General features: G+C 38.2%; 1 pseudogene; it reads right to left on the bottom strand.

The window, feature by feature from the left end:
- Positions 1-11,076: 11,076 nt before the first annotated feature.
- Positions 11,077-15,172, bottom strand: LOC108345997 (phosphoenolpyruvate carboxylase-like; annotated as a pseudogene).
- Positions 15,173-26,811: the final 11,639 nt, after the last annotated feature.

Below are 26,811 nucleotides of genomic sequence, written 5' to 3'. Positions count from 1 at the left end.
AAGTGGACAAAGTGGACGAAGTGGACGAATTGGACAAAGTTGAAGAAGTTGACAAAGTTAACAAAGTGGACAAAGTTGGACGAAGTGGACAAAGTTGACGAAGTGGACGAAGTGGTGGACGAAGTGGTTGAAGAAGTAAACGAAGTGGACGATTGAATTTGACAAACGAAGTGGACGAACGATGTAGACGAAGTGGCCGAAGTGGACGAAGTTGACAATGTGGACAAATTTGACGAATTGGACGAATTGGACAAAGTGGTGGACGAAGTGGTGGACAAAGTGGACGATGTGGACGAAATGGGAGAAGTGGAAGAAGTGGACGAAGTGGGCGAAGTGGGGGAAGTGGACGGAACGGACGAAGTGGACGGAGTTGATGAAGTGGGCAAAGTTGACGAAGTGGATGATGTGGATGAAGTCGAGAAGTTGACGAAGTGTACGAAATTGATGAAGTTGACGAAGTGGACGAAATGGACGAAGTGGACGAAGTTGCAAAGTGGACGAAGTTGCAAAGTGGACGAAATGGACGAAGTGGTCGAATTGGAGGAATTGGACGAAGTGGTGGACGAAGTGGATGAAGTTCACGAAGTGGACGAAGTTGACAAAGTGGAGGAAGTGGACGAAGTGGACAAAGTGGACGAAGTTAACGAAGTGGACAAAGTTGACGAAGTGGACAACGTTGATGAAGTAGACAAAGTGGAAGAAGAGGACGACATGGACAAAGGGGAGAAGTTGACAAAGTGTACGAATTTGATGAAGTTGACGAAGTGGACGAAGTTGCCGAAGTTGACGAAGTGGACAAATTAGAGGAATTGGACGAAGTGGTGGACAAAATGGACGAAGTGGACGAAGGGGACGAAGCTGACGAAGTGGACGAAGTTGACGAAGTGGACGAATTGGACGAAGTGGACGAAGTTGACAAAGTGGACAACGTTGACGAAGGTGACGAAGAGGACGAAGAGGCTGAAGTGGGCGAAGTTGACGAAGTGGACAAAGTTGACGAAGTGGACGAAGTGGACGACGTGGATGAAGTGGAGAAGTTGACTGATAACAGTTGAAAAACTGTTATTTTCATGCTTAAATTTGATACTAAGAGCAACCTTTAACACTTAGAAACTAGCTTGAAATCATGTTTTTGGTTATATTTTCAGAAATAAGAGAGCTGGACAGGTTTATGCTTGATTTAAGTGTTTTATGCAGGTTTTAAGGTGAATTTGGTGAAAGAAGTGAAGAAGAACAGAAAGGGAATCAGAAAAGACATCAAAAAGTGCAAAAAGGAGAAGCCGCAACCACCGCTGAGCGGCAGTTTACCGCTGAGCGGCACTCAGAAACCCACGTTAGCTCTGCTGAGGGGTGAAATGGCCGTTGAGGGAAGAATCGAGCTCGCGCACTTACCGCTGAGCGGTACTTTTATGGGCTTGGGCCTAATTTTCTGTAATTTACGAATAGTATATAAGCTTTAGGTTTTCCTAGGGTTTGTATCTTTGGCTAGGACGAAGCAAACACTCTCTTTTCCACCCCTTTGAAGGAAGATCTTGGATGCTCAGGCTACCTCTCTACCTTTCTAGGGTTTTATCTTTCATTCTTTCATTATTATTCATCTAGCTTCACCATGAATATGGTGAACTAAACCTTGTATTGTTGTTGACGAAGTTCATACAATTCCTAGCATTCCTAGTAATTAGTTCTGAAGTGCAGGAGCTTAAAGGCAACCAATATGCTATTGGGAGAAATTCCCCGGATCTAGACTTCCCCGTACGTTCCCATATCGATAAAATCAATGATCATAGCAATGAATGAGTTAAACAAAGCAAGCATTAAGCAAAGAGGAAAAACCCTAACTAATGATGAAGGAAAGCATAAATCTTAGATTAAGATGCAAGCACAAATTCCATATATGAGAGCTTCAAAAGATTACATTGATTCCCCAACAAACATACAAGGTTTAGTTCACCATATTCATGGTGAACCTAGATGAACAATAATGAAAGAATGAAAGATAAAACCCTAGAAAGGTGAAGAGGTAGCCTGAGCATCCAAGATCCTCCTTCAAAGGGGTGGAAGAGAGAGTGTTTGCTTTGTTTCTGCCAAAGATACCAACCCTAAGACATCTAGGTCTTTAAATAGGACATAAAAATAATAGAAAACGGGTCCAGGCCCAAACAGATCATAAAATTGCATAAAACTTGCCTAAAACTCGTCTGGTTGACTTTTTTCGTATTTTGGTTGACTGGTTGACTTTTTGGTTGACTAGTTGACTTTTCTGGTTGATGGTTGACTTTTCTGATTCCATCTCTCTCCTTCTTCACTTCTTTCACTAAATTCACCTTAAAACCTGCACAAAAACACTGAAATCAAGCATAAACCTGTCCACCTCTCTTATTTCTGAAAATATGGATAAAAGCATGATTTCAAGCTAGTTTCTAAGTGTAAAGGTTGCTTTTTGTGTCAGTTTTAAGCATGAAAATAACAGTTTTTCAACTGTTATCAGTGGACGAAGTCGACGAATTGGATGAATGGCACGAAGTGGTGGATCAAGTGGACGAAGTGGACGAAGCGGACAAAGTGGACGAAGTGGACGAAGGTCTCGAAGTTGACGAAGTGTACGAAATGGACAAAGTGGACGAAGTTGACAAAGTGGGCAAAGTTGACGAAGTGGATGAAGAGGATGAAGTGGACGAACGAATAGGAAGAACGAAGTGGACGAATTGGACGAAGCGGACTAATTCGATGAAGTGGTGGAGGAAGTTGTGGACGAAGTAGAGGACGAAGTGGTGGACGAAGTGGAAGAAATAGACGAAATGGTAGACGAAGTGGACGAACGAAGTGGATGACCGAAGTGGATATACGAAGTGGACGAAGTTGAAGAAGTTGACGAAGTCGACGAATTGGACGAATTGGACGAAGTGGTGGGCCAAGTGGACGAAGTTGACGAAGTGGACGAAGTAGACAAAGTTCTCGAAGTTGATGAAGTGTACGAAATGGACAAAGTGGACGAAGTTGACAAAGTGGACAAAGTTTACGAAGTGGATGAAGAGGACGAAGGGGACGAAGTGGACGAAATGGACGAATTGGACGAAGTGGTGAACAAAGTGGTGGACGAAGTGGACGAACGAATAGGAAGAACGCAGTGGACTAATTTGACGAAGTGGTGGAGGTAGTTGTGGACGAAGTAGAGGACCAAGTGGTGGACGAAGTGGACGAAGGGGACGAAGTGGCGAAGTTGACAAAGTGGACGAAGTTGACGAAGTGGACGAAGTGGTGGACGAAGTGGACGAAGAGGTGGATGATGGACAAATTTATGAACACCGAAATACGGCGTCACAAACTTATTTTACAATCGGCAAGTATGACCGAATCGTTTCAAGTAATAAACTTGGTAAGACCAAGTATCGTTCTCCCAAAGGACTCACGGCCTAGTTTAGTTATGTGATTCGTTCATTAGCTAAGACTTAAGAACGAAATAATTGGATTTTACTATGCAAAAGACGAAAATAAACATGTATGCATGAGGGTGATCAATGGCTAAAACAAAATACAAATACTTTCAATGGAATAAATGGATGAGTATGTTGTTGGGGTTTATCAATTTCATCTTTTCCACTCTCATATATTTTAGGAATTCAACATTCAATTCATCATTGTTAATGCCACTCTCTAAATTACCTTTCAAGAAGGCTTCTCCCTAATTACGAGTTCATACGATTCCTAGCATCCCTAATAATTAGTTCATTCAGCGCAGGAGCTTAACGGCAACCAATATACTATTGCGAGAAATTCCCCAGATCTAGGCTTCCTCGTACGTTTCCGTATCGACAAAATCAATAATCATGCAGTGAATGAGTTAAACAAAGCAAGCATTGACCTAAGAAGGAAAACCCTAACTAATGATGAAAGAAAGCATAGGTCTTAAATGTAAGATGTAAAAACAAATTCCATATATGAGAGTTTCATAAGACTACATTGATTCCCCAACAACAATACAAGGTTTAGTTCACCATATTCATGGTGAAACTAGATGAACAATAATGAAATAAGGAAAGATAAAACCCTAAAAAGGTGAAGAGGTAGCCTGAGCATCCAAGATCCTCCTTCAAAGGGGTGGAAGAGAGAGTATTTGCTTCGTCACAGCCAAAGATACAAACCCTAGGAAACCCTAAAGCTTATATACTATTCGTAAATTACAGAAAAATTAGGCCCAAGCCCATAAGTGTGCCGCTCAGCGGTAAGTGCGCGAGCTCGGTTCCTCCCCTCAGCGGCCATTTTGCCCCTCAACGTATCCCCCGTGAACTCCTGAGTACCGCTGAGCGGCAGTTGCGGCTTTTCCTTTTGCACTTTTTGATGTCTTTTCTGATTCCATCTCTCTCCTTCTTCACTTCTTTCACCAAATTCACCTTAAAACCTGCACAAAAAATCTGAAATCAAGCATAAACCTGTCCAGCTCCCTTATTTATGAAAATATGGCTAAAAGAATGATTTCAAACTAGTTTCTAAGTATAAAGGTTGCTTTTAGTATCAATTTTAAGCATGAAAATAATAGTTTTTCAACTGTTATCAGTGGACGAAGTTGACGAAGTGAACGAAGTAGACTAAGTGGACGAAGTGGACGAAGTGGACGAAGTTGAGGAAGTGGAAGAAGTGGACAAAGTGTTGGACGAAGTGGTGGTCAAAGTTGACGAAGTTGATGAAGTGGACGAAGTGGTGGACGAAGTTGACGAAGTGGACGAAGTGGTAGACGAAGTGGAGGAAGTGGAGGAAGTGGACGAAGTTGATGAAGTGAACGAAGTGGACGAAATGGACGAAGTGGACGAAGTGGTGGACGAAGTTGATGAAGTTGACGACGTGGACAAAGTGGACGACGTGGACGAAGTGGACAAAATGGAGGAATTGGACGAAGTGGTGGACGAAGTGGTGGACGAAGTGGACGAAGTTGACGTAGTTGACGAAGTGGAGGAAGTGGTGGACGAAGTGGTGGACGAAATGGATGAAGTTGTCGAAGTGGACGAATTTGACAAAGTGTACGAAGTGGACCAAGTGGACGAAGTTGACAAAGTGCACAAAGTTGACGAAGTGGACGAAGAGGACGAAGCGTACGAAATGGACGAAGTTGACGAAGTGATAACAGTTGAAAAACTGTTATTTTCATGCTTAAATTTGAAACTAAAAGCAACCTTTAACACTTAGAAACTAGCTTGAAATCATGTTTTTGGTTATATTTTTAGAAATAAGAGAGTTGGACAGGTTTATGCCTAATTTTAGTGTTTTATGCAGGTTTTAAGGTGAATTTGGTGAAAGAAGTGAAGAAGGATAGGAATAGAATCAGAAAAGACATTAAAAAGTGCAAAAGGAGAAGCCGCAACCACTGCTCAGCGGCAGTTTACCGCTGAGCGGCACTCAGAAACCCACGTTGGCTCCGGTGAGGGGTGCAAAGGCCGCTGAGGGGAGGAAACCAACTCACGCACTTACCGCTGAGCGGTAGTTTACCGCTGAGCGACATTATTTTGGGCTTGGGCCTAATTTTCAGTATTATTACGAACAGTATATAAGCTTTAGGTTTTCCTAGGGTTTGTATCTTTGGTTGGGACGAAGCAAAACACTTTCTTTTCCACCCCTTTGAAGGAAGATCTTGGATGCTCAGGCTCCCTTTTCACCTTCTAGGGTTTTATCTTTCATTCTTTCATTATTATTCATCTAGATTCACCATGAATATGGTGAACTAAACCTTGTATTGTTGTTGGGGAATCAATGTAGTCTTGTGAAACTCTCATATATGGAATTAATGTTTTAACATCTTATTTTAAGATACATGCTTTCTTTCATCATTAGTTAGGGTTTTTCCTCTTTGCTTAATGCTTGCTTTGTTTAACTCATTCATTGCTATGATCATTGATTTTGTCGATATGGGAACGTACGGGGAAGTCTAGATCCGGGGAATTTCTCCCAATAGCATATTGGTTGCCTTTAAGCTCCTGCACTTCAGAACTAATTACTAGGAATGCTAGGAGTTGTATGAACTCGTAATTAAGGATAGGCCTTCTCGACAAGGTGATTTAGAGAGTGGCATTAACATTGATGAAAAGATTGATGAATTCCTAAAGTATATGAGAGTGGATAAGATGAAATTGATAACCCCAACAACATACTCATCCATATCATTCATTACGTGTTTGTTTTACTCTTGTTGCCATTGATCACATTCATGCATACATGTTTAATTATTGTCTTTTGCATTAAAAACCTACAATCAATCGTTCACATGTCTTAAATAATCAATAAATCAGATAACTAACTAGGCCGTGAGTCCTTTGGGAAAACGATACTTGGTCTTACCTAGTTTTATTACTTGATACGATTCGGTCACACTTGTCGATTGTTAAACAAGTTTGTGGCGCCGTTTTCGGTGTTCATAAATTTGTCATCAAGTTTTTGGCGCCGTTGCCGGGGACTCGTGGTTTAACTAGTTTATTTGTTTGATTATTGATTATCTTTGATTTGTTTTCTGTTTTTATTTTATTTTATTTTATTTTATTTTATTTTATTTTTCTTCTTTTATTTTATTTTATTTTATTTTTTCGGTTTTTTTTTTCTGTTTTCTGTTTTTATTTTTTCTGTTTTTATTTTTTCTGTTTTTATTTTATCTTCTTATCTTTGATCTTATATCTTCTTTTATATCTTTTTGTGCTAACCAATTCTTTTAGGGATTTGTTTTCTTGTGTATGCAGGAAGCAATCCGAACTAGGAGCAAGAAAACTGCAGAACCTCTTCTTGAAGGTTTAGACGAGAGTAGACGGAGGAGAAGAATCCGTACATCTAGAGAACTCTTTCCTTCTCCGGAAACTCTGTTACAACCATCACCACAAATTTCTGACCATAGCATTGAGGAGATGGAGAACAATAATAACATGCGAACTATTGCTGACTATACTAATGTAGCTGGACCTCAGCATTTCAACAGCATAGCAAGACCAAGAGTCAATGCGGCTAATATGGAGGTGAAACCAGCACTAATCCAATTGGTTAAGAGTAACCAGTTTAATGGGTTGTCTCACGAAAGCCCATATGAGCACCTCACTACATTTAACGAGATTTGCAACACAGTAAAGATAAATGGGGTGCCGGACGAAGCGATCAAACTTAGCTTGTTTCCATTCTCACTAGGAGGCAACACTAAGATTTGGTTGAACTCTTTTTCATAAGGAAGCTTTACAGAGTGGGAAGAGGTGGTAACAAAGTTCCTAAACAAATACTTTCCACAATCAAAAGTAAATAAAGGAAAGCAAGAGATTACATCTTTCAGGCAAGGTATTGAGGAATCACTAAGACATGCATGGGACAAATATAAAAGCTTACTTAGAAAAACTCCCACACATGGTTTTGACGAAGGGGAAGTAGTCTTGGCTTTCCTTACAGGTCTTGGTTCCCAAACCAAGATGATGCTTGACGCCACAGCTGGAGGAAACATCAAATGGAAAACTCCAAAGGAAGCTACAGAAATCATTGATAATATGGCAACTAGTGATAATGATCTGAATAGTGAAAGAGGAGCTCCTACTCAACAAAAAGGAGTTCTACAGCTGCAATCCCATGACGCCTTGCTAGCACAAAATAAGATACTAACTCAACAATTGGAAACTCTTTCCAAAACACTTGCACAGTTGCCGAAAGAGTTAAAGAATGTTGCACAGGTTCAATCACAGTTGTGTGAATTGTGTGGAGGTGACCATATAAATGGTTAGTGTGCCTTTCCAGCAGAAGCTTTGGAGGATGTTAATTTCATGGCCAATCAGTTTCTGTACCGTCAGGGGAACTTCAATCAAGGGTGGAAACCACACCCAAGCATTGGTCAAGGATAGAGTGGGCAGGCTGGACAAACTGGGCAATTTAACAAGCAACAGCAACAACCAACTTTATGGCAACAGATTTCTGCACTTAATGAAAGGTCCATAAGGATGGAAGAAACTCTTAATCAATTTATACAGAAAACTTAATCTTCTCAAAAGAGTACTGATGCTGCTATTAGGAATTTGGAGATTCAAATGGGTCAGATTACCAAGCAAGTGGAAGAAAGGCCTAATAGAAATTTTGGGGCTACTATTGAGGTTAACCCCAGGGAAGAATGTAAAGTGGTGGAGAGTACAAATGATGAAATAGTTGAGTTAGACAAAGAGAAGGAAAAAAAAGAGGAAGAAAAAGAAAAGAGAGAAAAGAGAGAAAAAGAAAAAGAAGAGAGAAAAGAGAAGAGAGAGAGAAAAGAGATAAAGAGTAATGATATGTTTCCTTTTCCAATAAATCATGAGAATCAATTTGATTTTACAGAATTATTCAGGATGGTGGACAATGATGCACCTTGGAAGGAGATACTACAGCAAATTGCAATTTATACTAAACCTGAGGAAGAAATCTCTACAAAGAAAAGACATAGAGATGATGATACAAAGAAGTATAAAGCTGTTAAAAAGGAGTCATTCCCTCCAAAAGCAAAAGATCCAGGAGGTTTTTCCATTCCATGCACAATAGGGAAGAAAAGGGTTAAAAAAGCTTTGCTTGATTTAGGATCAAGTGTTAACTTGATACCTTATTCTTTATTGGAGCAAATCGGTGATGTTGATGTGAAACCTATAAAGGTTGACTTAGTAATGGCAGATGGATCATCAAAGAAACCTTTTGGAATAGCTGAGGATATTATAGTTTGTGTAGGCAAACTACAATTCTTGGCAGACTTTGTGGTGATGGAGATGGAGACCGAAAAGATACCCAGTATTCTCGGAAGACCGTTTATGAAAACGGCCAAAGCCATCATTGATGTGAATGAAGCTATAGTGGCACTCCAAGACCGAGAAGAAAGGGTTGTTGTAGATGTCTTCAAAGAAGAGAGACAAATGCAGGAGGAAGAAGCTAGTCATAAAGTTGCATTTCAAGATGCACTCATGACTAGCCCTAAAGATGAAAAGCTCAAGGTTAAAGGTAAACATTGTTTGTTGTTTCAGGTACATGATAAAGAAAAGATTGGTAGAGGAAGAAAAGTTCCTGAAGACTGGATGAAAGAACAACTCCAATTGGGTACACTTGTGAGATTCAAAAGCAAGTTGTGGGTTGTGAAAGGCTATAAAGAAAAGGAGATGATAGAGATAGAGTCTCTATATTCTAGAAGAATCAAAACAGTACACCGGAAGCAGTTGAGGAGTTGGTGGGATACGGACATCAACATTGAAGAAGGAACTTGAAATTTATTTGGTCAAGCTAATGACGTTAAAAGAGCGCTTGCTGGGAGGCAACCCAGTGATTTAAGAACTTTTTAATTTTTTGTGATGTAATTTTGAACTTTTGGGTATTTTTGTTATAAGTTTGTGATGGACAAATTTATGAACACCAAAATATGATGTCACAAATCTGTTTTTCAATCGGCAAGTATGACCGAATCGTTCAAGTAATAAACTTGGTAAGACCAAGTATCGTTCTTCCCAAAGGACTCACGGCCTAGTTTAGTTATGTGGTTTCTTGATTAGCTAAGACTTAAAGAAGAAATATTTGGAGTTTAATATGCAAGACAGAAAATAAACATGTATGCATGAAGTTTTGATCAATGGCAAAAAGCAAAAGATAAACACTTTCAATGAAATTTATGTATGAATATGTTGTTGGGGGTCAATTTCATCTTATCCACTCTCATATATTTTAGGAATTCAACATTCAAATCATCATTGTTAATGCCACTCTCTAAAGTACCTTTCTAGAAGGCTTCTCCCCAATCACGAGTTCATACAATTCCTAGCATTCCTAATGATCAGTTCATAAGTGCAGGAGCTTAACGACAACCAATATCATATTGGGAGAAATTCTCCGGATCTAGACTTCCCCGTACGTTTGATAACAGTTGAAAAACTGTTATTTTCATGCTTAAAATTGATACTAAAAGCAACCTTTAGACTTAGAAACTAGCTTGAAATCAATGCTTTTATCTATATTTTCAGAAATAAGAGAGCTGGACAGGTTTATGCTTGATTTGAGTGTTTTTGTGCAGGTTTTGAGGTGAATTTAGTGAAAGAAGTAAAGAAGAAGAGAAGTGGAATCATAAAAGGAAGCAAAGAGTGCAAAAAGAGAAGTCGAAGGCACCGCTCAACGGCATTTTACAGCTGAGCGGCACTCAGGAGGTCACGGGAGGTCCGCTGAGGGGCAAACTGGCCGCTGAGGGGAAGAAAAGTGAAGCGAGGTCACCGCTGAGCGGTATTTACCGCTGAGCGGCACTTTTTGGGCTTGGGCTTTTGTAATCTTTTGTAACTCTAGAATAGTATATAAGGACTTGCACGTCCTAGGGTTAGACATCTTTGGCAGAAACGAGGCAAACACTCTCTCTTCCACCCGTTTGAAGGAGGATCTTGGATGCTCAGGCTACCTCTTCACCTTTTCAGGGTTTATTCTTTCATACTTTCATTGTAATTCATCTAGGTTCACCATGAATATGGTGAACTAAACCTTGTATGTTTGTTGGGGAATCAATGTAATCTCTTGAAGCTCTCATATATGGAATTTATGCTTGCATCTTAATCTAAGACTTATGCTTTCTTTCATCATTAGTTAGCACTACAAGAAAAATCACTATTACATACCGCAAAAATCCGTATATAACATCAAAAATCCGTATATAAAATGATTTTACATACGAATTATATACGGACAAAAATCCGTATATAAAAAAGGCGTAGCTAAATTATATACGGAAAAATTCGTATATAAATTACATACGGATATTACATACGGATAAATCCGTATGTAAATTACATATGAATATTATGTACGGATAAATCCATATGTAAATTACATACGGATATTATATACGGATAAATCCGTATATAATTTACATACGGATATTATATACGAATAATTCTGTATGTAATTACATATAGTATGTACATATGTATTTATTGTTTATAACATATTTAATTAGATTGATTTTTTCTAATAGTTATATAATTAATATTAAAATTTTTACACATTAAGACTTCTCATAAAATTATAAATAATTACTACCAGATTATAAATGTTAAGAATTTATAATATATAATTGTGTTGAAAATCAAATAATTAAAACATGAAAATTTTATTTGAATACTCTATAAAGAGAGTTCAAAGAAATAAATACAACTCCTTAATATTAATATCTCATAACACTCAAATTTAACTTTTACAATAAAATATAAAATATTAAGAAAAATATGAAAAAGAGAAAAATATCTAAAAGAATGTTCATACCTACTAACACTAATATTTCAAAACTCCCCACCATGACTTCTTGCTCTTCTAAGTAGTTGTTATTGATTCATTATGCTTCTCTTGCACATCACCATCTGATGTTGGAAGGAAAGGGCTTGCACCATGAAGAGAAAAAACTGAATACGAAAACATTTTAACTTGTTCAATCATTGCCCCTGGTCCCTTCAACTCCCCAAATCTTAAAATTGTACCATCCATATAGAATTAACCTGCAGAAAATAAGTATGGTCAAACATGTTATGTATCAATTCGAAATGGCACAGAAGCATTAGAGAATTTCAAATAGTTGTTACCCGTTACCAAAAAATACACCATATTAAGTACTTTTCTAATTATTAAGAGAAGAAAGACAATTAAATCATAAATATATAACTAGAAAGTAACATGAAGGAAGATTACTCACCTGTTCTAATTACTTTTCTTAATAATCATGTTCAAACACAAAAGGAAGATTACTCACCTGTAAACTTGCCACTCATAAGGTGACCCTTAATTGCAACCCTTCAACCAGTTCTTTGTTTCTACAAACAAGCAAGGAATTTTTAGTAATTAAATACAAATGCAACACAAAAAGATGACAATCCCAAAATATTAAAATTAATAGTTTATACATATAACTATAAAACAGAAGTTAACATGAATAACCCAAAATATTTTAGGCAAGCATAGACTGAAATGGTAATATTCAACTAATATTTATATTATCCTAGGTTTTCTAGAGCTAAATACTCAAATCAAAATTCTATATTATCAGTAAATGTTAAGTGCTGAAGGTAAAAGCTTTACCAGCTCCAAAACATAAATAAGCTCCATAACAGTAGCTTTGAATTGGCGAGACAACATTATGAAATCTGGATCTTGTTCCAGCTCTAGATTATAAAAATGGAAGCAACTAGTCTTCAAAGATAATGAATTATATTTTATCAATGGTTGATTCATCATGAAAGAATTATAAAATTCTTTTTTTCCAGTTTATCATAATGCTAAAATGCCATACTATTAAGCTGAAAACAACAACAAAATTCTTAATTCATTAAACTATGTCAACTATATGGATTACACCATTGGGTACAGTCAAAAAACAAATCCTTAGAGAATTATTCCCTGTGACATCCCTTTTAACAACTTCTTCCAATGTTCTTCATGGTCCTCTACCCTCTTCCTCCAAAGAGACAAAATACCAAGGAATGGGTATTCCCTATGCATGCACTCACACTCCTCTCCATCCATCACAGTGCACCTAATTTGGAGGGGACATCCGCAAAGGTAAAAGGAAAAGGTTAATATTAACCAATATAGTCTTTTGAGCATAACAGAGTAACCTTAATTAGTTAACAAGATTTAGCTACTTACCCAACTTCCACTATCTGAAGATCCCAAACTTTCTTGCATATGCCACAATAATGCTTTGATTTTGTTAACTGAAAAACAAAGTGATTTTAGAGACTGGAAAAAAATTCTAAACAAGTCCAGAACTTGAATTATGATGTTTTAGTTCCAAAACTAAATACAATCTATGAGAAGAAAATGATATACAAACTCTTTTATGTTCTTCATAGGAATTGGCCCCGACCCTTAAATCCTTTTTCTTCTTTAACATCTTATAAGGAATGTTCAACCCACAAGCTTCACAAGGCCACATCTCTTTCTTCTCAAATAAATCCTGCAATGGAATTCAAATCAATGAACCATTGAACTTTGGCAGAATTCGTTATTTATAGAGTAGTAATTACACAATCAAAGCTTATAGAAAAAGCATGCCAAGTCCATTTTGGGACTACAAATGAGAAAAAACTAACAGTGCCAGAGCCAATTTTCAGTGGAAAAATAAGTACTCTGAATTTACAGAAAAAGCATGATAAGTACAAATTTCAATTCTAAGTTTAAAATGTGAGAGTATACCTTTGTTGCTACTTCTACTAGATATAAACATGCAACAAATAAAGGAAAGCATAAAACATCGGTGGACAGGATTATGATATCCAACTTAAGAAGCTCCATAAACACTTCAGAGAAGCTCCACCAATTAGCTTATTTAATACTTCATAATTTCTTCTAAAAACTATACTACTTTTTTTTAAGTTTTATATATACTGTTTCTTCTTATAAGGAGAAGAAAATTAGAAATAAGTTAGGCCAAAAACTATCTTAATCCCAAAGCTTGTCACAGTAGTTAGAAATTGTTTGGGTTCTTGATCCCGAGGTATCAGAATTTTCAAACTATCTGAGAACTTTGCTTAACAATGAAACGTGCACATGTGACTGCCAAATTGTGAGATAACATCAACAAACTTTGCTTAACAATGAAACTTTGCTTGATGAAATTCCAACCTTGGTTATTTTTTGATAAATCATGCTTAAAATCATATTAAAAAATCATGCTTAAAATCATACCAGATTGCTTGATGAAATCTGGAAACACCATTCCAAATTGTTTCATGGAAGTAGCTCATCCCTGGTCTCAGCTCATCTTGTGGTCTTAGGGGGGTCCTCTTGATTTCATCTGTACGGAAGGCAGCTTGAATCTGCACAACATAGACAAAAGTAATAAAAGAAAATTGTCAACAATGTCATTGACTCAACGAAGCCTTTGTTTCTTTTCACCTTGAACATTTCTTCTTCTGCAGAATAAACTCCAAACAAAGGCGTGGTTAATGCAGTTTGCTAAACCAACAAAGATAATCCTAGTGTTTTGATACTTACTTCCCTTAGCAAGGCATCATCAAGCTCCTGCTTATCATCAGGAGTTATGTCTTTGGCATAAAATTTAGACAGAATTCCTTATCCTACAATGCAGATCAAAACCAGAAAGCTCAATTTTGGTGTCCTGAACCAACTTAAACAAAGAAAGTATTAAATTGAATAATGAAGCTGAAAAACACTATACTTTTGTAACAAACCTTGCGTGCTTTTGATGCAAAGATCTACGAATTGATTGAGTAGGATGAGTAGTAAGAACCAGATCAACAGTCTGGTTTTTCAGTGCATCAAAAACTTCCCGAGGAGACTTCTTCAAGCCAAATACAAGTTTCTTGAGAGTTTCTTCAATGTTTGATTCTGTAGTTGCATTGTTCTCATCTGCAAAATGTCCTTTCTTCACCTTTTTCCTTCGACGACGAGAAATCTGGACCTCCTCAGCCAAGTTGGCCAAGTTAAGCATGTGGGAAAAGGACATGGCAACAACAATAGAGTCCCCTGCATCCAAACTAGTTATCATATTTCCAAATTCTTCCAGTTTCTTAGGGTCACGCTTTTCTTCATACTCAGCTGAAATTTCGTACACTTCTTGAACCTGCACAAAAACATTTACATAAATGTCGAAGAGAAGAGAAAGAACATAAATTCCGGAATATTTTCTGATAAATCACTATAGCCTTCTCCATCGAATCCACCGATTACATCCTCATTTTTGCACCATTTCACCGATTCAGCCGTTGAATCTTCCTTTTCCACCGAACACGTGACCTAATTCGCATTTCTCACCGAACAATCTTCCTATTTTTCACTCCTCTCCGAACCCTTCCCGCTCCTGGAGTATTATCACGAACCTAGGGTGGATGAAGGTACTCTCTCAGCGTCGAACTACGACTCCGAAACGAACGATGAAGGTGATTGCTTCATCAACGAAGGACAACGACATTGCTGTGTTATTATGCGACGACAGTTCGAGAGAGAAAGGGGGAAGAAGCAAGGGTTCGAGAGAGGGACAGCGACAGTGAAGAGGGCTCGGGAGAGGGACAGCGAGGCGAATAGGGCTTGAGAGAGGGACAATGAGAGCAAAGAGGGCTCCAGAGAGAGATGTGAAATCGCGAGGGTTTGAGAGAGAGATCAAATAGGGTTCAAGGGATAGAGAGAAGATCAGGGGTTTTGAGAAGAATAGGGTTCGAGGAAGAGAGAAAACCTAGAGGGTTTTGAGAAGAATAGGCTTTGAGGTTCGGTTGGCTTCATTTTAATCAGAATTTTTTTAAGTAAATCATTTTTCCGTATGTAACATTGGTAGCTAAAACGTGGATAGAGTTACGTACAAATAATTGGAACTATATACGGATTTATCCTTAGATAACTTTTTCACCATCACGCGTCAACATTATATACGACTTTTATATACGGATTTGTCGTATGTAAAAATCCATATATAATATCCGTATATAATTTTCTTTTTAAAATCCGTATATAATATCCGTATGTAATATATATATTATATACGGATTATAATCCGTATATAATAATCCGTATGTAATAGCCATATTTCTTGTAGTGTAGGGTTTTTCCTCTTTGCTCAATGCTTGCATTGTTTAACTCATTCTATTGCATGATTATTGGTTTTGTCGATACGGACACGTACGGGGAAGTCTAGATCCGGGGAATTTCTCCCAATGTTATATTGGTTGTCGTTAAGCTCCTGCACTTATGAACTAATCATTAGGAATGCTAGGAATTGTATGAACTATTTGATTAGGGAGAAGCCATCTAGAATGGTACTTTAGAGAGTGGCATTAACAATGATGATTTGAATGTTGAATTCCTAAAATGTATGAGAGTGGATGAGATGAAATTGACCCCCAACAACATATTCATTCATATATTTCATTGAAAGTGTTTATCTTTTGTCTTTACCATTGATCAAACTTCATGCATACATGTTTATTTTCGTCTTTTGCATAATATAATCCAAATATTTCGTTTGTAAGTCTTAGCTAATCAACAAATCACATAACTAAACTAGGCCGTGAGTCCTTTGGGAAGAACGATACTTGGTCTTACCAAGTTTATTACTTGAACGATTCGGTCATACTTGCCGATTGTGAAACAAGTTTGTGACATCATATTTTGGTGCTTACAAATTTGTCCATCAAGTTTTTGGCGCCGTTGCCGGGGACTCGTGGTTTAACTGGTTAATTTGTGTGATAATTGATTATCTTTGACTTTTTGAATTTCTGTTTTTATTTTTTCTGTTTTTATTTTATTTTTCTGTTTTTTATTTTATTTTATTTGATTAGGATAGATTAGATTTTATTTTATTTTATTTTATCTTTTTAGATTAGGTTAGATTTTATTTTATTTTATTCTATCTTTTAGATTAGGTTAGATTTTATTTTTTAGATTAGGTTTTATTTTATTCTATCTTATTTGATTCTATCTTCTAAATCTTTGTATCTTCTGAATTTATATCTTCTTCTATATCTTTTTGTGCTAACAAATCTTTTCTAGGGTTTTGTTTTCTTGTGTATGCAGGAAGCAATTCGGACTAGGAGTAAGAAAACAACAGAACCACTTTTTGAAGGTCTAGAAGAGAGTAGAAGGAGGAGAAGAATCAGAACGTCCAGAGAACTTTTCCCTTCTCCAGAAACTCTCCTACAAACATTACCACAAGGTTCTGTTCACAGCACAAGAAGTATGGAGAATAACAATGCTAGAAGAACTCTTGCAGATTACACTAATATTGCTGGACCTCAACACTTTAACAGCATAGCAAGACCTAGAGTCAATGCAGCCAACATGGAGGTCAAGCCAGCATTAATTCAACTGGTGAAGAGTAATCAATTTAATGGGTTATCTCACGAAAGCCCATATGAGCACCTTACGACTTTCAATGAGATCTGCAATACGGTCAAGATTAATGGGGTGCCAGACGAAGCTATCAAACTTAGCTTGTTTCCCTTCTCGTTGGGGGGCAATGCTAAGCTTTGGTTAAACTCTTTTCCAGAAGAAAGTTTCACAGAGTGGGAAGCAGTGGTCACAAAATTTCTAAACAAGTACTTTCCACAATCTAAGGTGACCAAAGGTAAGCAAGAGATATCTTCTTTCAAGCAGGGCATGGAGGAGTCACTTGGGCATGCATGGGACAGGTATAAGAGCTTGTTACGTAAAACCCCTATGCATGGTTTCAAAGAAGCAGAAGTAGTCCTAACTTTCCTTGGAGGGCTTGGTTCACAAACCAAGATGATACTGAACGCATCAGCAGGAGGCAATATTAACTGGAAAACTCCAGAGGAAGCAACTGAACTTATTGAAAATATGGCTACTAGTGACAACGAACTCAATATTGAAAAAGGAGATCCTAGTCAGAAGGAGTTGTCACAATTAAATGAGGCCTTGCTTATCCAAAATAGAATTATCTCTCAACAGCTTGAAGAAGTGACCATGAAACTTTCTCAAACACCACAGGAAGTACAACAGGTTTCAATGGTTCAAGAGCACCAAAAATGGCAGATGCAATCTACTCCAGTTGAGAAATCAACAACGCTTGAAGAGACTTTCCAGAGATTCTTAAAGACAAATGCGTCTTATTGTCATAATGTGGATGCTGCATTTAAAAAAATGGAGGTCTATGTTGAGAGAATAGTTGACGAAATGAAACATGATAATCTGGGAAAGGAATGTAAATCTGTTGTGACTAGAAGTGGTAGAGTGTTAGAAGAGAGAAAAAAAGAGAGAAAGGAGAAAGAAAATGAGAGTGAGAGTGAAAAAGAAACATGTGAGTGGAAAGAAAGAGTTGAGAGAGAGAAAAAGAAAAAAGAAGAAGATGAGAAGAGAGAAAAAAATGAGAGAGAAGAGAGACAGAAAGAAAAAGAGTATGAAAAGCCACTTCCTTATCCAAAGGGTTATTCAAGGAAGGAGAAAGAAAAGCAGTTGGAAAGATTCATGGAACTGTTTAAGAAGTTGGAGATCACTATACCATTCTCTGAAGCATTGCAACAGATGCCAGCATATGCAAAATTCTTGAAGGAACTTCTCACAAAGAAACACATGAAGCAGAACCATTCCAGATGAGGGACATGTATATGTCTCTTATAGGTGCTCAGTTGCAGTCCATTCACAGAGGGCAGGTGGCCACTGCTGAGATGATAGTGGGGATGTATGATAATCCTCCAGCCCACAGGTGGACTATGGATGAATTCCACAATGTAGTAGCTTGGCCAGAAGAACCAGTACATGGAGGAGGAGCTGGAGCAGCTGAAGCTTCAGCTAGAGATATGGAAGAAGATGAAGCTGAGGAGGAGGATGCATTTGATGATGATGAAGATGAGGAGGAAGAGGAAGATACAGAGGACAGCTCAGACTGATGAGGAGCTGAGATAGCATTTACTGATGAATGCTATCATATGATTATGCTTTTGTGGTTTAAGTTTTCTGAACTTATTTGTTTTTGTTTAGATTAGGGTTTGCTGTACTCTATTGAAAACCTGGTTTGGTATGATGGTTTGCTATTAACTGTGATTGTGTGATAAGTACTGCTTGATGATGCTTATTGATTGATTGATGTTGAGATAGATGTGCACATTAAAATGCTTATACAGGTGATTCACAAGCTTTGTGAACAAATGCATGAAATTATGATTGTGGTTGTGAGATTAAGCAGGATGTGTATGTCAAATGTGAATGAGCTTATATGTGAGGTTTTGAGCTCCAGAGTTTTTGGTATGATTGAATGCTATTACTTTGAAAGCATGAATGATTTTGCCCAGGTTTTCTATGATTGAATCAAGTGCTTGTTTTGCATCATGTGATCAAGGCCATTTGTTGGAACCCTTTTTATTGGCCAAATTCATAAAGTTAGCCTACTAAAAGAGAACACGTTGTGTTCTATCCTTTGAACCCTTAGCCTTGAACATACACTGAAAACCTTTGATTGAAAATCTTTACCTTGAGTTAAGTAGAAGATCTTGTATGGTATTGTTAAATGTTCAAGTTTGGGGTCGTTGGGAAAACATGAAAAGAAAAGCATTGAGCTAAAAGCTAAAAAGTAAGAATATGCAAAGAAAAAAAAAAAAAAAAAGAAGCAAAGCTCAATGCAAATGCAAATGCAAATGCAAAAGCAAAAAGGCAAGTTGGGAATGAATAAGATGATTGTGTTGTTATAATTCTCTTAACTCAAGGATTTTGTGATCCAGAAAAACCAATTTTCTTGTTAGCCCAGCCACATTATAAGCCATTGAAAAGTCCTTGTGATGATGCATGCTTGTGAATGTTTTTGATTGTGGTAAAATGAAAGGCAAAGTTGATTCATGTGACATTGTGATAGTGGAGTGAATGAGCGAAACACTGTACCTCTTATACACTTGTGTGTTGAGTGAAACACTTTACCTAGTGAGGAAATATTTCATAAACACATGAACATCCATGCTTAATTGATTGATCATTCATGAAAAATAGCATTTGTTTGAATTAAATGATTTTGTGAATACTAAAGCATGTGCACATCATGATTGAACTCTTAGGCATAAGTTTGAGTGAAGTTGTTACTTATCTTGAGAAAAGGATTTTGAATGAGTGAACCATCATATGAATTGGTTGGAGATGGAGTTACATTTTGTTTGCTTGAGGACAAGCAAAGTTTTAAGTTTGGGGTTGTGATAACAGTTGAAAAACTGTTATTTTCATGCTTAAAATTGATACTAAAAGCAACCTTTAGACTTAGAAACTAGCTTGAAATCAATGCTTTTATCTATATTTTCATAAATAAGAGAGCTGGACAGGTTTATGCTTGATTTGAGTGTTTTTGTGCAGGTTTTGAGGTGAATTTAGTGAAAGAAGTAAAGAAGAAGAGAAGTGGAATCATAAAAGGAAGCAAAGAGTGCAAAAAGAGAAGTCGAAGGCACCGCTCAGCGGCATTTTACCGCTGAGCGGCACTCAGGAGGTCACGGGAGGTCCGCTGAGGGGCAAACTGGCCGCTGAGGGGAAGAAAAGTGAAGCGAGGTCACCGCTGAGCGGCACTTTTTGGGCTTGGGCTTTTGTAATCTTTTGTAACTCTAGAATAGTATATAAGGACTTGCACGTCCTAGGGTTAGACATCTTTGGCAGAAACGAGGCAAACACTCTCTCTTCCACCCCTTTGAAGGAGGATCTTGGATGCTCAGGCTACCTCTTCACCTTTTCAGGGTTTATTCTTTCATACTTTCATTGTAATTCATCTAGGTTCACCATGAATATGGTGAACTAAACCTTGTATGTTTGTTGGGGAATCAATGTAATCTCTTGAAGCTCTCATATATGGAATTTATGCTTGCATCTTAATCTAAGACTTATGCTTTCTTTCATCATTAGTTAGGGTTTTTCCTCTTTGCTCAATGCTTGCATTGTTTAACTCATTCTATTGCATGATTATTGGTTTTGTCGATACGGACACGTACGGGGAAGTCTAGATCCGGGGAATTTCTCCCAATGTTATATTGGTTGTCGTTAAGCTCCTGCACTTATGAACTAATCATTAGGAATGCTAGGAATTGTATGAACTATTTGATTAGGGAGAAGCCATCTAGAATGGTACTTTAGAGAGTGGCATTAACAATGATGATTTGAATGTTGAATTCCTAAAATGTATGAGAGTGGATGAGATGAAATTGACCCCCAACAACATATTCATTCATATATTTCATTGAAAGTGTTTATCTTTTGTCTTTACCATTGATCAAACTTCATGCATACATGTTTATTTTCGTCTTTTGCATAATATAATCCAAATATTTCGTTTGTAAGTCTTAGCTAATCAACAAATCACATAACTAAACTAGGCCGTGAGTCCTTTGGGAAGAACGATACTTGGTCTTACCAAGTTTATTACTTGAACGATTCGGTCATACTTGCCGATTGTGAAACAAGTTTGTGACATCATATTTTGGTGCTTACAAATTTGTCCATCAACGTTCCCGTATCGACAAAACCAATAATCATGCATCGAATGAGTTAAACAATGCAAGCATTAAGCAAAGAGGAAAAACCCTAACTAATGATGAAAGAAAGTATAAGTCTTAATTAAAAGATGTAAAAACAGATTCCATATATGAGAGCTTCAAAAGATTACATTGATTCCCCAACAAACATACAGAATTTAGTTCACCATATTCATGGTGAACCTAGATGAATAACAATGAAAGAATGAAAGAGATAGAAAAACCCTAGAAAGAGAAGAGGAGAGCCGTCACCATCTCCCAATCTACCCCCAAGGGGTGAAAAGTGTGTTTCTACTTCCTCCCAGCCAAAGATGCCTAACCCTAGGAAACCCTAAGGCTTATATATCATTCGTAAATTACAAAATTTTAGGTCCAAGCCCATTAAAGTGCCGCTCAGCGGTAAACTACCGCTCAGCGGTAAGTGCGTCAGCTCGGTTCTTCCCCTCAGCGGCCATTTTGCCCCTCAGCGGTCCTCCCGTGAGCTTCTGAGTGCCGCTCAATGGTAAACTGCCGCTGAGCGGCAGTTGCGGCTTCTCTTTTTGCACTCTTTGATTCCTTTTCTGATTCCCTCTCTCTCATCTTCACTTCTTTCACTAAATTCACCTTAATATCTGCACAAAAACACTGAAATCAAGCATAAACCTGTCCAGCTCTCTTATTTCTGAAAATATGGATAAAAGTATGATTTCAAGCTAGTTTCTAAGTCTAAAGGTTGCTTTTAGTATCAATTTTAAGCATGAAAATAACAGTTTTTCAACTGTTATCAGTTTGTTACAGGGTTTACATCTACTGATGGATGTTAGGCGGAAGAGTATCTACTGAAGGATACTATGTTTGTATACACCTACTGATGGGTGTTGGTAAGGAAAATTTGCACCTACTGAAGGGTGCTGGAGGATTTTGGGTCAGGCTCGTGACGTTAAACAAGCGCTACCTGGGAGGCAACCCAGTTGATTTGATTTTTCTGTATTTTTTGTTTTGATCCTGCTTTAGTTGCATAATAGGGTTGTGCATGAGTGATCTGAGAATTTTATTGCAGGGAGCCAGTGAGGGGTATATTTAGAACGCATCTAAGTCAAGCTAAGAAGAAGAACACTTCCCGTAAGTACCGCTGAGCGGCAAACTACCGCTGAGCAGTAGTGTCGCAGAAGGGGCTTGGGTTGCCCCTCAGCGGAACCCGAGCCCATTAGGGGTATTTTTATACCCTAAGCTGTGCCTTGGCCTCTCTTTTTAGATTCTTCTCTGCACACACTCCTACATACTTTTCCAAGGTTTTCTACAACTTTTCTCTCATCCCTTTTGAGAAAATTTCTTTTCCACTCACTTTCTCACTTGTTGTCCATTTAAGTTTGGGGTTGGGAGAGAGCATCATTGATGGGGATGAGTTTTTCAAAACACTAGAGCAGGGTTTGTTTTATAATTCATTGTTACTAGAATAGGGTTTGATGTACTCAATTGGAAACTTTGTCTGTTATGATGGTTTTCTTATGATTGTGATTGTTTGATAAGTAATGCTTGAATGATGCTTTGATATAGATTGATGTTGAGATGTGCACATTACATGCTTATACAGGTGGTTCACAAGCTTCGTGAACAAATGCAAGTTATTATGTGGAATGAGAATGAGCTTATATGTGAGGTTTTGAGCTCTAGAGTTTTTGTGATTGAGTGCTATTACTTTGGAAGCATGAATAACTTTGCCCAGGTTTTCTATGATTGAATTACTTGTTTGTTTGCATTATATGATCAAGGTCGTTTGTTGGTATCCCTTATATTAGCCAAGTTGCATGAAATAAGCCACAAAAGAGAACACTATGTGTTCTATCATTTGAACCCTTAGCCTTGAACATAAATTTAAAACCCTTGTTGAAAGCTTTACCTTGAGTTAAGTAGAAAATATTTTGTGGTATGGACAAATGTTCAAGTTTGGGGTTGTTGGAAAATAGAAAGGGAATTTGAAAGCATTGAGCTAAGAGCTAAGAATTAAGTATGTGAAAAGAGAAAGAAAAGAAAAGAAAAGAAAAAGCAAAGCTTAATGCAAAGGAAAGTTGGGAAAAGTAAGAATGATTGTGTTTATATGATTCTTTTAACTCAAGGGTTTTGTGATCTAGAAAAACCAATTTTCTTGTTAGCCCAGCCACATTATAAGCCATTGAAAAAGTCCTTGTGATGATGCATGCTTGTGAATTTATTTGATTGTGGTTAAATGAAAGGCAAAGTCAATTCATGTGACACTGTGATAGTAGAGTGAATGAGTGATTACCTTTTATACACTTGTGTTTGAGAGAAACACTTTTATTACCTTTTATACCTAGTGAGGAAAGATTCCATGAGCACATAAACAACTTTGCTTAGTTGATTGATCATTCATGAAAAATAGCATTTGTTCGATAGTAAGTGATTTTGTGAACACTCAAAGCATGTGCACGTCTTGATTGAAATCTTTGTCATGAGTTTAATTGAAGTTTTTACTTATCTTGAAAAGAGGATTTTTGAATGGAGTGAACTATTGTACAGATTGGTAGAAGATTGAGTTACATTTTGGTTGATTGAGGACAAGCAAAGTTCTAAGTTTGGGGTTGTGATAACAGTTGAAAAACTGTTATTTTCATGCTTAAATTTGATACTAAAAGCAACCTTTAACACTTCGAAACTAGCTTGAAATCATGTTTTTGGTTATATTTTTAGAAATAACAGAGTTGGACAGGTTTATGCTTGATTTCAGTGTTTTATGCAGGTTTTAAGGTGAATTTGGTGAAAGAAGTGAAGAAGGATTGGAATAGAATCAGAAAAGACATTAAAAAGTGAAAAAGGAGAAGCCGCAACCACCGCTCAACGGCAATTTACCGCTGAGCGGCACTCAGAAACCCACGTTGGCTCCGCTGAGGGGTGCAAAGGTCGCTGAGGGGAGGAAACCAACTCACGCACTTACCGTTGAGCGGTAGTTTACCGCTGAGCGGCATTATTTTGGGCTTGGGCCTAATTTTCAGTATTATTACGAACAGTATATAAGCTTTAGGTTTTCCTAGGGTTTGTATCTTTGGTTGGGACGAAGCAAACACTTTCTTTTCCACCCCTTTGAAGGAAGATCTTGGATGCTCAGGCTCCCTTTTCACCTTTCTAGGGTTTTATCTTTCATTCTTTCATTATTATTCATCTAGATTCAGCATGAATATGGTGAACTAAACCTTGTATTGTTGTTGGGGAATCAATGTAGTCTTGTGAAACTCTCATATACAGAATTAATGTTGTAACATCTTATTTTAAGATACATGCTTTCTTTCATCATTAGTTAGGGTTTTTCCTCTTTGCTTAATGCTTGCTTTGTTTAACTCATTCATTGCTATGATCATTGATTTTGTCGATATGGGAACGTACGGGGAAGTCTAGATCCGGGGAATTTCTCCCAATAGCATATTGGTTGCCTCTAAGCTCCTGCACTTCAGGACTAATTACTAGGAATGCTAGGAATTGTATGAACTCGTAATTAAGGATAGGCCTTCTCGACAAGGTGATTTAGAGAGTGGCATTAACATTGATGAAAAGATTGATGAATTCCTAAAGTATATGAGAGTGGATAAGATGAAATTGATAACCCCAACAACATACTCATCCATATCATTCATTACGTGTTTGTTTTACTCTTGTTGCCATTAATCACATTCATGCATACATGTTTAATTACTGTCTTTTGCATTAAAAACCTACAATCAATTGTTCACAAGTCTTAAATAATCAATAAATCAGATAACTAACTAGGCCGTGAGTCCTTTGGGAAAACGATACTTGGTCTTACCTAGTTTTATTACTTGATACGATTCGGTCACACTTGTCGAATGTTAAACAAGTTTGTGGCGCTGTTTTCGGTGTTCATAAATTTGTCATCATGGACAAAGTGGACAAAGTTCACGAAGTGGAAGAAGTTGACAAAGTGGAGGAAGTGGACGAAGTTGACGAAGTGGACAAAGTTGACGAAGTGGACAACGTTCACGAAGTGGAGGAAGAGGACGACATAGACAAAGGGTAGACGTTGACAAAGTTGAAAAAGTGTACGAAATTGATGAAGTTGATGAAGTGGACAAAGTTGCCGAAGTTGACGAAGTGCACGAAGTGGACGAATTAGAGGAATTGGACGAAGTGGTAGACGAAATGGACAAAGTGGACGAAAGGGACGAAGTGGACGAAGTTGACGAAGTGGACGAATTGGACGAAGTTGACAAAGTGGACAAAGTTGACGAAGGCGACGAAGAGGACGAAGTGGGCGAAGTTGAGGAAGTGGACAAAGTTGACGAAGTGGACGACGTGGACGAAGTGGAGAAGTTGACGAAGTGTACGAAATTGATGAAGTTGACGAAGTGGACGAAGTTGACAAAGTGGACAAAGTTGACGAAGGCGACGAAGAGGATGGAGAGGACGAAGTTGACGAAGTGGACAAAGTTGACGAAGTGGACGAAATGGAGGAAGTGGACGAAGTTAACGAAGTTGCGAAGAGGACGAAATGGAGGAAGTGGTCGAATTGGAGGAATTGGACGAAGTGGTGGACGACGTGGACGAAGTTCACGAAGTTGACGAAGTGGACGAAGTTGACAAAGTGGAGGAAGTGGACGGAGTGGTGCATGAAGTTCACGAAGTGGACGAAGTGGACAAAGTGGACGAAGATGACAAAGTGGACAAAGTTGACGAAGTGGACGAAGTGGAAGAAATGGACGAACTGGACGAAGTGGACGAACGAAGTGGACGACCGAAGTGGATCAACGAAGTGGACGAAGTTGAAGAAGTTGACGAAGTGGACGAAGTCGACGAATTGGACGAATTGCACGGAGTGGTGGATCAAGTGGACAAAGTTGACAAAGTGGACGAAGCGGACGAAGTTCTCGAAGTTGACGAAGTGTACGAAATGGACAAAGTGGACGAAGTTGACAAAGTGGACAAAGTTGACGAAGTGGATGAAGAGGACGAAGGGGACGAAATGGAAGAAATGGACGAAGTGGTGGACGAAGTGGTGGACGAAATGGACGAACGAATAGGAAGAACGAAGTGGACGAATTGGACGAAGTGGACTAATTCGATTGAGTGGTGGAGGAAGTTGTGCAAGAAGTAGAGGACGTAGTGGACAAAGTTGACGAAGTGGACGAAGTGGAAGAAATGGACGAAGTGGTGGACGAAGTGGACGAACGAAGTGGACGACCGAAGTGGATCAATGAAGTGGACGAAGTTGAAGAAGTTGAAGAAGTTGACGAAGTGGACGAAGTGGACGAAGTCGACGAATTGGACGAATTGGACGAAGTGGTGGGCCAAGTGGACAAAGTGGTTGAAGTTGACGAGGTGGACGAAGTGGATGAAGTAGACAAAGTTCTCGAAGTTGACGAAGTGTACGAAATGGACAAAGTGGACGAAGTTGACAAAGTGGACAAAGTTGACGAAGTGGATGAAGATCACGAAGGGGACAAAGTGGACGAAATGGACGAATTGGACGAAGTGGTGGACAAAGTGGACGAACGAATAGGAAGAACGAAGTGGACTAATTCGACGAAGTGGTGGAGGAAGTTGTGGACGAAGTAGAGGACCAAGTGGTGGACGAAGTGGACGAAGGGGACGAAGTGGCGAAGTTGACGAAGTGGACGAAGTTGACGAAGTGGACGAAGTGGTGGACGAAGTGGACGAAGAGGTGGACGAAGTTCACGAAGTTGACGAAGTTCACGAAGTGGACGAAGTGGACGACGTGGACGAAGTGGACTAAGTGGACGAAGTTGAGGAATTGGAAGAAGTGGACAAAGTGTTGGACGAAGTGGTGGACAAAGTTGACGAACTAGACGAATTTGATGAAGTGGGCGAAGTGGACGAAGTGGTGGATGAAGTTGACGAAGTG

Source organism: Vigna angularis, chromosome 11, assembly GCF_016808095.1.
Source record: "Vigna angularis cultivar LongXiaoDou No.4 chromosome 11, ASM1680809v1, whole genome shotgun sequence".
NCBI classification, from domain to species: Eukaryota; Viridiplantae; Streptophyta; class Magnoliopsida; order Fabales; family Fabaceae; genus Vigna; species Vigna angularis.
This window is presented reverse-complemented; position numbering and strand designations above follow the sequence as displayed.